This window comes from Gavia stellata, chromosome 21 (assembly GCF_030936135.1).
Source record: "Gavia stellata isolate bGavSte3 chromosome 21, bGavSte3.hap2, whole genome shotgun sequence".
In the NCBI taxonomy this organism is placed as follows: Eukaryota; Metazoa; Chordata; class Aves; order Gaviiformes; family Gaviidae; genus Gavia; species Gavia stellata.
Genome location: NC_082614.1, coordinates 15,203,794 through 15,216,746, shown reverse-complemented (window position 1 = coordinate 15,216,746; position 12,953 = coordinate 15,203,794).

The window sequence follows — 12,953 nt, the reverse complement described above, 5'->3', positions numbered from 1 at the left end:
CCAGAAAGACAGACTATAAACACCTTAAGGTGGATTTGTCCTTCTGAGAAAGCACTCGGGACAAGAGACTTTCACCGCCTCTCCAAGCTGGGAAGCATGAAAGAATAAGCCTGAAACCACAGTGGCCATCGACCTGATCAGGTTTCCTTAACCCGATTCTCTCACTCGTATGTTAATTGATAAGTGACACTGTTCCCTGTTAGACAGAAATCCCAGACTCTTTTCTGGGCTACTTTGTGCTCAGATTTTGTCAGTATTTTGCTGTTGCTGAGGTCAGGCAATTTTATTATTGCAGTACCATTGACCGCCCTGTCCCCTACCCCATTTCTGGAAGTTTACTGGAAGTTTTGTGCTTACCTGGTGTCACCGTCAGTAAGAGATACCCCCAGGACTCGCCAGTGCACATTACCCCAGCAAGACACTGCTCTTTTTAAAGAATTATTTTTCTTTCCTCACCACTTAAGAGTCAGGAGATTTCTTTCTTGCCTACTGAGATGCAAGCTCTATCAGAAAATGTCTCCCTTGCTACGATGAGGGCTTTTTCTTTTCCTACAGGGATTTGTCTATTAGCACTGAAACTACCAGGAACTGCAGTGGATCACAACCCAAGTTCATGAGATGTGCAGCTCTTGAAAAAGGCCTAAATTAAGGTCAGAAGAAACAGACTAGTTTCTTTGACAGAGTTCATACCAGTTTGTAACAAACCAGACTCAGTAAGGAACAGTGAGAAAACAATTCTTTTTTTTAAAAAAAGAAACTTTGCAAAATTATTACTTATCTTTGCCAGAGGCTCAGAACTTCATTTTTCAACAGGCTCCAAAGTTGATTGTTGCTGTTTCTTTGGTTTAACGCCATAGAACAGAAGAGATTAATGTATAGGGGAAGAAGAGGATCAGTTACGATGGCACTGCTATTTCGGAAGCGCTAGAAAAAACGCAAAGCAAACCATGCTACCCATGCGAATACAATCATGAGGTGAGAGCTGCAGGTGGGCACCATCTCACCCAACATCTTTCAAGTAGCCTCTTACCCACCCTGTCAGGCAAGCACCCGTATCTGTAGCAAAATGCTATGTATGCCACCAGACGCCAGATGTATTGGGTCCATCAATTCCCAGGAGAACAGCAGGAAAAAAAAAAGTCTCCTCAGGGCTCCTCCACACCCCCCCAAACCACCCCAAGCCGCCAGAGACACTGGATTTCCTTACCACCAGCCTACAAATTCAGAAATGTTTTTATTTCGCACGTGCCTCCCCCTTTACCTGCATTCCCCCGCCACAGCGTGCCAACTCCCCTCAACGCCTTCTCCAACCTGCGCTTCTGCCATGAAGAGTTAACAGGGCTGAAGTTAAGGCCCACTGACACCAAGTATCATGTGTCGGGCTGTTTGCTCGCCTCCCTCCTTGGGCAGGGATGCTCACATCCTCCTTCTTTAATGAATTATCTAACATGCTGTCAGTGCTCAAGCTGCCATGAGGTTCATGCCAACAGCACCGCTTGATGAGGTTTTAAGAGCTCACCGAAAGACTGAAGACACAGCGACAGACCCTAACCTTTCTGATGGGTAATTTGAGCAAATCCAGGCACAAAATACATCACCCCTGAGCAGGCTCCTCACCCCCTTCCACAGCTCCCGGCTGGGCTCCCACTAGAGGTCACTGCAAAACCCATTTTAATTTGCAGATTGATGTTCTCACCCGTTATCCCTTTTTTCATATGCAACAGACAGTTTCTACCCCCCAAAAATTACTTCTCCGGTTGGACTCCAACTGCCACCAACTCCCACATGATGCCGGTGCTTTCTCCCCATCCACACAGCTGTCAAAAGTCAACAACAAAAAATGTTTTCCCATGATTGCTTCTCTGCATAAACAATCGGCAACAGAATAAAACCCCTCCATTCGGGTAGCCAGTGATCCGCCAGCAGCAGTGACCTCTCAGTTCTGATCAACCATCCTCCAGATGATGCTTTCAATCTCATGAAGAGCTCTGGATTTAAGAAGCTTCACATCCAAGTCCAGCCTCACCGAATAACGAAGATGTCCTCCCAAAGGACTCACAACAAGATCAGAAGTGGAAGAACCCTTCTGGCACCACAAGATGTCTTTGCCTGGTCTTACAGAAACACTTAGAAGTTAAGGTATCTTACCTCGTGGCTCAGAGTCTCTGAGGAAAATGGGCAAGCTGTACGATCCAGGAAGCTGATTCGGGCAAAGGCATTTCTGACTTACCCTCAGCTAATAAATACTGATTACAGAATCACAGAATCACTAAGGTTGGAAAAGACCTGTAAGATCATCAAGTCCAACCATCACCCCAACCCCACCACACCCACTAAACCATGTCCCACAGTGCCACGTCCACACGTCCCTTGAACACCTCCAGGGATGGTGACTCCACCACCTCCCTGGGCAGCCTCTGCCAGTGCTTCACCACTCTCTTCATAAAGACATTTCTCCTAATATCCAGCCTGAACCTCCCCTGGCGCAACTTGAGGCCGTTTTCTCTTGTCCTGTCGTTTGTCACTTGGGAGAAGAGACCAACACCCACCTCCCCACAACCCCCTTTCAGGCAGTTGTAGAGAGCGATGAGGTCTCCCCTCAGCCCCCTCTTCTCCAGACTGAACACCCCCAGCTCCCTCAGCCGCTCCTCATCAGACTTGTGCTCCAGACCCCTCACCAGCTCCGTCGCCCTTCTCTGGACATGCTCCAGCACCTCAATGTCCTTCTTGGAGTGAGGAGCCCAAAACTGAACACAGGATTCGAGGTGCAACATTATGAACAAGAACATCGAAAAATTAAAAATGAAAAAGCCCCAATGATTTATATTTCCATAGAGAAGTGGAAAGAAATACCTGCTTAACAGACAGGTTATTTAGAACCATCCGTTTCCCAACAGAATTGGGTTTTGGTAACAGAAAGATAATTCTTACTAACAAGAGCACACTTGGGTTAGGATCTCTGCAAAAAAGCTTCCCACTCCCACCCCCTCCAAAACTCAGAGCCTTATCTAACGCTGGACACAGCGACCCTAAAGCACAGTTCAGTCTATTTGTTCAGCTCCGTCTCCCGCTGGCGTCCTAGGAAATCTGTTGTGATACCAAACATTTATGACCTTTTTGCCTGTTCTTCTGTTGTTACACCCCCGAGATGTAAGCAAATAAAACTCATGCCACAGGAACGTAGCGCAGTAAGCAGACATCTCTGGAGCCATCCGATTTCAAATAGACATGAGAGTCTCAGGCCTGCTCAGGACAGATGAACTTGGAGCAACACTGCTAATATAGATTCCTTTAGAAACGTCAGAGCTCTGTTTTGGAAATACTCATTTACTGCAAGAGGCAGTGCTCCCTGACCCAGTCCTGCACCCCTTCTGCGCAACAGGAATTTGCTCATTAAGAGTCCTGAAAACTGGACGGCGGCATGCAAGGACTACAACAGGGAAACCCCTTGGGCTCTGCTCCACCGAAGGCTCTCAAAAGAAGTTGCCCAAAAGGGCAGCGACAGCGCTGGACCATCAAAAGCGGTCAAGAACGATGTTCTGCAAGAGCCTGCTTGGCCAGGTCGGCAGGAGAGCACGGGCAGGTCCCAACAATCATGTCTCTTCCTTCAACTCTGGCAGCGACCTCGAGGTCAAGATTACAGCATGCCGCAGGGCTGCTGGCAGGGGCTACAGGCAGCTGCCTGCACAGCTTCTGCTCCAGGAGGAGCCGGGACCCCATCCCCTCATCCCCAAAGACAACTCGGGTGCAGTGACCATCAAAGAGCTGGTACTGCCATATGCTCGGCAATAGGACTTGGAGCAATATGTCACTGCCCAAGAATAACGGCGAGCCCAGGGCGACAGGGAAATACTTTCCTCCTACTGTGGAAACACTGCCATGGCTCGTAAGAATTAATCTGTTCAGGGTAGTTTTCGGATAAACAAGAACTGCAGGTAAAACGTATTAAAGCAGACCAGATCTCCACCAAGTGTCATCCCATCACAGCAAAAAGACGAGATGATTTTTAGCCATTTCAGGGAGAGCGGCCCCTATATCTCTGGAAGCTTCTTCCACATTTATAATGAAATGCTATACATTGGCTGTGCTCGGAAACGCAGCGGCAGCACCACGGAAAAGTGGGGTCTTGGGTCTGTAACGAGGAACTTGGGCTGTCTTGCACTACTGTACACACTTTTCAAGGCAGAAGAATTCATAAATACAATTATACTGCGGAAAAATTTACACATTGTAACCTAATTTCTTTTCAAAAGAATACAGAATAAGAGGGTTTTAAGGTTAATCAACAGCCTAGGGAAACGCCAACAGTTCTTAAGGCCTCTTGTCTGTCTCCGGGGCATAGTCTGCTATAGACTTGTTAAAGGGTGACTGTCTGTCTTTCTCAATAGAGGAGAGGTCGAGGTGAACCACTTCACTTTCATAAATCAAAAGAAAGAAAAAAGTGAGAAAATCTCCAGAGTTCAAACATTTCTTTAAAACCCAAACTTTAAATACTAAATGGGCTTCATGGCTGCCATTTTGAAAAACATTAGTTTGCCAAAGGACCCTTTTGATTTCTATTTGAAATGCGAGCGCTCACAGATAATCCATTGAGAATCAAACCCCCACAAAAGGCTTCCTGAAACAATCGCGGCACTGGTGAAGGACAACATTTTTGTGCCCAAAATAAAACATTTTAATGCGCTACAATCCATTACACATATATTCCTACATTTCCTTTCAGTAATTATTCATTAGAAAACATTTAACGTCACTGCAGATTTCACACTGGGCAGTCTGCACACAAAGGAGAAGAGTTGGCCCATTTATAAGGGGCTGAGGCCGCCTTTTCTCATCCGAGAAACTCCAAGGCGGTGGGGGCTGCCGGACACAACGGGCAGGCTAAATTGTGCGGTTAACGGTCAAAGCCCCCCTGCCTACTTTGACACTCATTTAAAGATGACGGGGAACAATAGAGATTTGTTCTTAGCAACTCTTTCTTGTTACGCGGGGTCTACATCGGCTGCGCCGGGCGGTTCAAGGCATGAAACCGGTGCTGATGTTCGGTTCCACCTGCCATTGCTCGCCCCGCTCGCTCCTCTCCCCCCCTTCCCCTTTCCCCACTTTAACACAACGAGACAGGTAAAGAATATCATTAAAAAGAGTCCCATTCAGCACATCAGCTTTAATAAAACAATTGCCTGTCAGGTTAATATGAGCAGCTCAGATTTTGGGTTAGTGCCAGCAAGCCTGCTCTTCTGGGCCAGGTTAGCCAAAACAGCCCTTCTCGCCCCAGAATTCCCAGTTCACCTCCAGGATTCCAGTTTGCACCAGTGCTCCCAGGTTACAGCACTGTCAGCAGGCATCAATGTGTTCAGGAACCTGCTTTAGAACCTTTTAATTGAAAAACCCGTAACAACCATGAGGAAAGATCCTTTTGCTTAATCAGCATGTTTTGCACACAGCAGAGACACTGCCTGAAACTCCACTTTTGCCCCACACCCCAGACACGCTAGCTTGGTAAGCGAGGAAAGCAACAGCCATTGCACCTCACCTGGGAAATTTGAGACTATTTAAAAAAATAAAAAAAAAAAATCAAGCTACAAATCCTCTCCAGCCAGAACAGAGACACTCACTGCATGCTCTTGCTCTCAGTCATTGCTTTTTAGATCTAAATGCCAGAGTTTTCTTCAGCACCGACATGCTGCTGGACCAGAGGCAGCTCCTTAATGAATCCTGACTCTTTATTCATTGCAGAACATGACACCTTATTAGAAAGCATAAATTGCTGATAAGCTTCATCAAATGTATTCAGAGCACAGGATTTCCAGCTAGAAAGCTAACGGTCAGAGTTAAAGCGTCTGGAAATCAGGGAGAGTAGATTTATTCAACTTCTAGGAAAGAGGACAATCCTTGAGTATCTGACAGTCCATACGTTAGAGTAGCATTGAACAACAGTAAGTTCATGTATTCAAGAGTCTTGCAGATGAACAGAAAGAGGCACCTTGCTAAGATGTCTTCTGTGTTGGTCAGAGCACAGCTCAGACCTTGATTTTCCTCCGATAACTACACAGGACACGCAGCAGGACAGGGCCACCTCTGGAAAATTTTCAAGAAAACCCCAACCAAGCTACAGGGAAGATGTAAGAGGCATTTCGTCCACCTGGATTGGGCTGCAGTCCCTCCCTGTTTACAATTATCATGTTCTTGCTCTCAACCAGGACTTGGGCTGCTCAGAGCAAGCACACCGTTATTCCTACTTGGCATGAGAAAGGGAGATAGAGCAGCCTCTCCCAGCTGCGTGGCATTGCCGCCGGGAGGTCCAGCCCTCCGGCCGGGTTCCAGCCCTCCGGCAGCCACACAGAAATCTAGAAAACTGAAGGCACCTTCTCCCCCTTTCACAGTTTGAACACTCTGGTTTTCACAATCAAAAATCTTAATTCTTAAGCTAGAATTCCAGCTAGAAAAGAAAATGCAAAAACTCAAGACCCCTCAGTGCAGTGCTAGGTTTTATTGAAACAGAAGTGAACACTCTGTCATGGCATTTACAAAGCGGGCACAACATTATAGGAGAAAGTCTTTGAGACAGACAGAAGAGAGAACTAGAGGAAAATTGCACCCAAACACATGCTTCTGGACACAGCAAGGAGGCCACAGATAAGTATCGGTATCACATCTCCCATAGAAGCATTCCAACACAAACCCCGACAATAAAATCCTTTGGGCATCAGAAAGCAAAGAGAAGCTGGCCTGTGTAACCACTCCTCTCGAGGGAGGCGACAAGCCAATGCCGAAACTGAAAGCAGAGAAGATGAATGACGCCTGGGACAACAAATTGCTGTCTAAAATAAGATTACCACTCAAGTTCCCATAGCAAAAGACAGTCTTTATCTCTGCACCAGAGCCCTCCCCAAAAAAATCAAGGGCTGCTTTGAAAACAACTACAAAGCAGTAACTTGCAGAGGCTGCAACTCAAGGTCTAAGTCACATGAATTACAGCAAAGGTCACCCAAACGCTCACGTTAATTTAGACTGTGCACTTGCTCTGGGCCTGGTTTGTCAGGCATGAAGTAGCATCGGATGCCAAGGCTGCAGGTCTGCACGCAGGTAGGAGGAACTCCGAGCGTGCATCTGAAGAGGCTGCGAGCACAGACTCATTACCTAGTTGCAAATTTACTTGCAAGCGTAATATTTGAACAGAGCCTGGAGAGGCAGCCACAACAGAGCAGGGAACAGTCTCGGGAATAAATAGCAAACGTCTTTTCAAATTGATGCAGAAAACATCTTTATCAGAGCTTCCTTATCGGTTTAGTTTTCCTGGACCCCCTTTGCACACAAAGCACTTGGCTAACAAGCATTTAAATTCAGAAGTCAAGCACAAAGACGTTATCAATAGGTCACAGAAAGGCTTCATTCCGGCAACCACCACCCGAAGCCTCCGGAGAGCCTCCTGCACCCCACCAGCCTGGCAGCGGGGTCAGCAGGCTGGATTTGCTTTGCCTGTAGCATTAAGCAGCAAAGAGCGTGGTGAGATTTAATACAGGAGACATCTATGCAAAGGAAAGAGAGGGTGTTATCTTCAGGAGACATCCCTTTACTACCCCTCATGATACTTTACAGTGCATGAAAGCTATTTTTGAAGGTAGGAAGAGTCTGGTCACGGTACCTGTGAGGAACTCGCACCCCAGCTTGCAGCTCAGAAACCAAGCGAGAGCAAATGCGAGCAGTCTGACGCGTCACAGAGACAGGGCAGAGAAGAAGGCAAAGGAAGAAGCACAGCAATCCCCCTTAGAGCACTCGTTATTCTTACTCCGCAGCCAAGTACAAAAGCGGGGTGGGGGGGTCTCCAGCATTCTGCATGCAGCAGGACCCGCTGATGGGGGCCGCCAAAGGGCGGTTGTCCTGGTTTTGCTTTGTAACTGAAGCTGAAGGCTCCTCAAGCAGTCACAGCCAAGTTACCAGGCACTCTGGTGTGCAAGCCCCCTTCTCCACTGATGAGAGAAACGTCCCTCTCTTCTCCGAGCAGGTGAAAGTCAGCTCCTTCCCTCCTCCTTTGCTCACACCATTCTCTCCAAAACACCCCAGAAACAGTTCTACCGCTCATCCATTGAGAAGGAAGAAAATCATCACTCCCTACACACAGCACAACAGGCACCAGCTTGCCAAGACAGTTATCCCTCCTCATTTAGCCAGAAATTCTCATTGTAAAGCATAAAAACCTCTCAAAGAGCTCTAAACTTACCCCCACTTCTTCCATATCGCTACAAAAAGATAGCCTAAAGCAAGGCAAGTAGGAAAGAGAAAAAAATAAACCCCCCCCACCTTCTGAAACACAGAACTACCCACTCCGTGTACGACGGACTGCCACAGCAGAGCAGGCTGGAGGCAGAGGTGGCCCAGCTGTTTGCTCTTATGGTTAAAAGGCTACCGAATGGCTGACACCTGGAAATGTAATCGACTGATCCAGGGAAAACCTGTTAAAATAGGTAAAATAGCTAAGTGAAGAGGCATGTTTTAAAGGAGCAACACAGTGTTAATCACTTCTTGGCCTTAATCCGTAACAAAATGACGGCCGTGGTGCAGCTGCTGTAAAACCGCTTTCCTCTCCTGGGAAAGAAGAAAGGAAGTTTTGGTTTAATATACTAGCAGGATTTAAGAATAAAGATGATGTTTTCTATATGAAATAATTTTATTTGTGCTTAACAAGGATAAAAGAAGAAAGAATGTACAGAAATGTATACCCTGCTGCAAGCAAATTTTTGTATATAATGCTTGAACTTTTAAAAAATAACCCCCCACCACATAGTATAGGAACTGCTGTCAAAAGTTAGATGGTAACATAATTGCAGGCTAACAAATACCATACCAATATATCAGCAGATGTTTTTGTATTTTACTATATTGCATATTAGGAGATGATATGAAATTCTTGGATTTAGGTGCATGTTTGAATCAGAAAGTGTTACTATTAAAGTTTATATTCCCCATCTTGAAAATTAACTCTCTCTAGAAGTAACAACTTTCTTTTAGTTTCATACAAGGGCATAAGTAACTTTGTACATTATTTGTCCTGTTTTTTATACTTAGAGCTGAATGTTATTTGAGGAAGTAGAAATGACTACAGTGATTTAGAAGTAAATGCTTGCATATAAAAAAATAAAACAGAGGGAGGTTTGGAGGAAAAGAATGTGTCATCTTCATGAACCCCTAAGTCTTTCCTGTGAGAACTCCTCTTCTCACAGAGGACTATTTACAGTGAATGAAAATTATCCGGGCAATCAAACTGAGTATTTCCTTTCTGCTAGGTGGTGAGCAGAGAGAGGACACAGAATAAAAGCGGCGTGAGCGGGGAGAAAGGAGAAGCCAGGAACCGCTCTTGCATTCCACCTGCAGCCGTGGCTCTGTTCACATTCGGGGCTCTGTGCAGCGCTCGGTTGTCCCGGCCTCGGAGGAAACAACAATTATCGCAGTAATGAATGTGCTTGGCCCGTTTGCTGTAATTCTTTCTCGTGTCATTAATACAGTAAATAACTGGATGGGGAGTCCTGTTTAAGGGTAAAAATAAAGGCCATGCCAAACCCAAACCATATGTAAGTTGCTGTTTGCTTCTCAGCAGCTCATGTTGTAGATAATGTTTTCTTTGTTTTGCCTTTCATTATGTTTGTACAATCTCCATCTCCATGGCAGGTGGCCACGTCCCCCCCTGCTTCCCGACGAGCCCCACGCTGCCCCAGCCCAGCCGGAGCGGCGAGCCCAGCGCTCATTGATACCAGGCAGGGAGGAAAGAAAGCTTGATTTTCAATAGGAGAAATTCCTCCACGCCTTGCAGCTCTTCTGCAAATCCAGAATTCAATGCTTAGCAAATAGGAGGATGTTGCTCTTGTCCCCGGCAGATTACGGCCGGTTAATAAACTGTTCCGGGAACGAGGAGCTGGTGGTGTGCCAAGGGGCTCCGGGACACCCGAGCGCTGTCACAACACCAGGGCTCCGGAGTTGGTGAAACACGGGGTGAGGATACACAAAGGCTATTGCCCGAGGAATTACTCACGGATCCTATTAGGATTACTGTGCTGATTTTATGGTCTTTAAAGCTGACCTTCAAAAGGACAAATTGAGAAGAAGGAGCGGGGTAATGCTGCTTTGGGTTTTTTGAAATGAGAAATGCAGGTCCTGCCTGGTTTTTCCTGGGAGGATGAATAAAGAAGGAGCAGGTTTAACATCAGGAGGGCCAAAGAAGCTGCACAGGGTTATCTGACAAGAGCAAATGAGTTTTTCTTTGAGCATTTAGGGTTTTTTTGTCTGATAACTGTAATTTATGTCAAATATCTGTCAAGTAGTATAACAGTGGGAAGGAAAACTTTCACAATAAAGTTGCAAAAGCCCCCAGCTACTAAAAGCTGTTAACAAGTCTGGATCTGTCAAACAAATATACATTAAAAGGGAAAGATAAGAATTATTTTTTTCTTTTAAATAGAATACTTTTTTTTTCCCTGAGGAGGAATTCTTTTCAAGCCTTCTACAACTATTACTAAAAAGAAATTCCCTCATTCCTATAGCAGTTTAAAGCCTCAGTGGCAAAGTACCTGTCACATCCCATGGACTATTCTTATATTTATGCTTAAGTTCGGATCACTGAATGGGGGGCTCCTCTGTCTCTGATTCAGCTAGACCACGCACTATCAAGTAGCAATGCTGAAAATCGCATGCAAAGTAAAAAAACCTCCAGTGTTGCAATAAGCAAAACTCCACCAGATTTAACAGGGTCGTTGCGCAGGCAGACACCCACACCATATCCGAGTTCAGCCGTCAGTACGTCAACTCACTAAAATAGATCCTTTTATCTCCCTCTCTGGTACTACAACACATCAAAGCAAAACCACTATTACTTCCTTTCACTCCGTGTTCTCACCAGACATAAGATGTGGAAGGAATTAATTATGGCTAATTAAAAATTAAATCCTCTCTTGCCTTTGGTCACTGTATTTTTCTCTCTGACTCAGAATATGCAGCTCAAATGCTCTGCCTCTGTCACCTTTTATTTGGGAATAATTTGCTTACTTCTCTTCGGCTTCAGCATCAAACTCTGTCATTTGGTCTTGGCGGTGCCAGCTGCAGAGCTCCAGTCCGGCTCCCACCTCTGCTCCGTGCCGCGGCTGCTCACAGCTGACCACCCTTGCTTCAGCACCTCTCCCCAGCGACTCAGCGTCACTCCTTGCTTCAAACCCCCCCCAGCCTGCAAGGGCCTCCCTCTCCTTCTGTGCCGAGCTGACTCTCTCCAGCCCAGTCACTTGATGGAGCGGCTCTCCGTGAAGCTTTTCAACTGCGGTTCCTCCGAGGACACCACCTCTGCTGCACAACTGACCTTCGTGAAATGCATCGTGAGTGTCAAGTCTACTGTCCCTGCCAAGCGCAGACAACAACTTTCTGTGGGGAGGAGGAGAAAAGGAGGTGCAAAGGAACCACTTTTTCTTTGAGCAGGTCTCAACGCACTGATACTCAACAAATAAATGGAGGATTAACCAAGTTATTTTGCAGCAAGTGGAATGTTTGCCAAGTAGATCAAGTAGCTCGCAGAATTTCATCATGTCATTCATTTGCCTGTGAGTCAGCTCTGGACCAAGAATGCCAAGATTACCTGGATGTCTGTCCCCAAAAAAAGCGTCACCAGGTTTTGTCATGAGATTTGACGGAGATTGCCAGAGGCAGAGTGCCACACCAAGACTGCGACCACTGCCCAAACAGGCCAGCTTCAGAACTTCCTAAGCATTTAGAAAGACTAAACTGGACTACTTAAGAAAAGAGTCTGTGTTAGTGACACAGTACTGCTACAGAGGTCTAACAGTATTTTCCCTGGAAGTTTTGCTACAGTCTATGGCAAGAGAAAGTGATCAGCAGACACCCAGAAACCTGCACCTTAATTGCAAGAGCTGTTATAAACCTTTGAATTTTAATATCTTGTTGGAAAAAAGTAGCTGGTTTGATCCTGGAGTTCCATCTGTCATCTCCTCTGTCAAGAGTTCATTAGTGTGCAAGTGAGATGTCACCCAGTCACAGCTTCCAAGAAATTTCTTTGTCAAAGTCCACTAAATTAAATTAGCTAGCAGAGAGGGAAAGTGAGCATTTATGAATACACAGGTATCAAGGATAAAAGTCGTTCTTACTGCAGAAGGCGTATTGTCCAAGCTAAACGCAACACACGCTTTTGCACCATGAAGTTTTTGAAATGAGTCTAGATATTTGTGACTGAATTATATCAGTTGTGTGCTTTATAAAAACATTATTTTAAAATCATTATACCATCATCTAGCCTATGGAAATGCACCACTCAAATATTCACTAACGCAGTTAATAGAAATGTCATATGGAACTACATCTCGAGCTGCTAATACATCTATCACTATAGCCACTAATGATTAAAGTTACCTGGGTATCCATCTTGAATGCTGTTAAAGTCAGCTGTTAACAATTATTCCAGCTAAACCATTCAAAAGGTGCTTTGAACTTGTTTAAGGTCCTTCGTAACACTGTGCAACTAGCTAGGAGACTACGTTCTCACCCGAATAGAGTACCATTAATAATTTACTGTGTGAGTCAGGGACTTTGTCCTATGGTACTTGCATACACTTAGTGGCTGCTTTTCCAAGATAAGAACTAGAAACTGTATCTTCCTCAAGATTACATTGCAGGCATGGGTGATCTTTGATGAGTCGGTAGAAGCGTTATATGTTAATTACAAACTACCGAAATAAGTGAGTGCATCCATCTGCTGTTTTAAAATTGCCCCTGGAGTCAGCCCAATCCAGGACCGTGCCAGTGTTGCAGATCGGCTGGTGGGTGCTCATCTGCTTGTTCAGAAACTGGAATGTTAGAGGCTGCAGGAGCTGACTCGAGCTGGAAGCTTTAAGGTTAATAATGTATATTCTCTTGGTTATAGTATCTCTCTTCCCAGGCTGAGGCTAAGACATGCTTAAAAA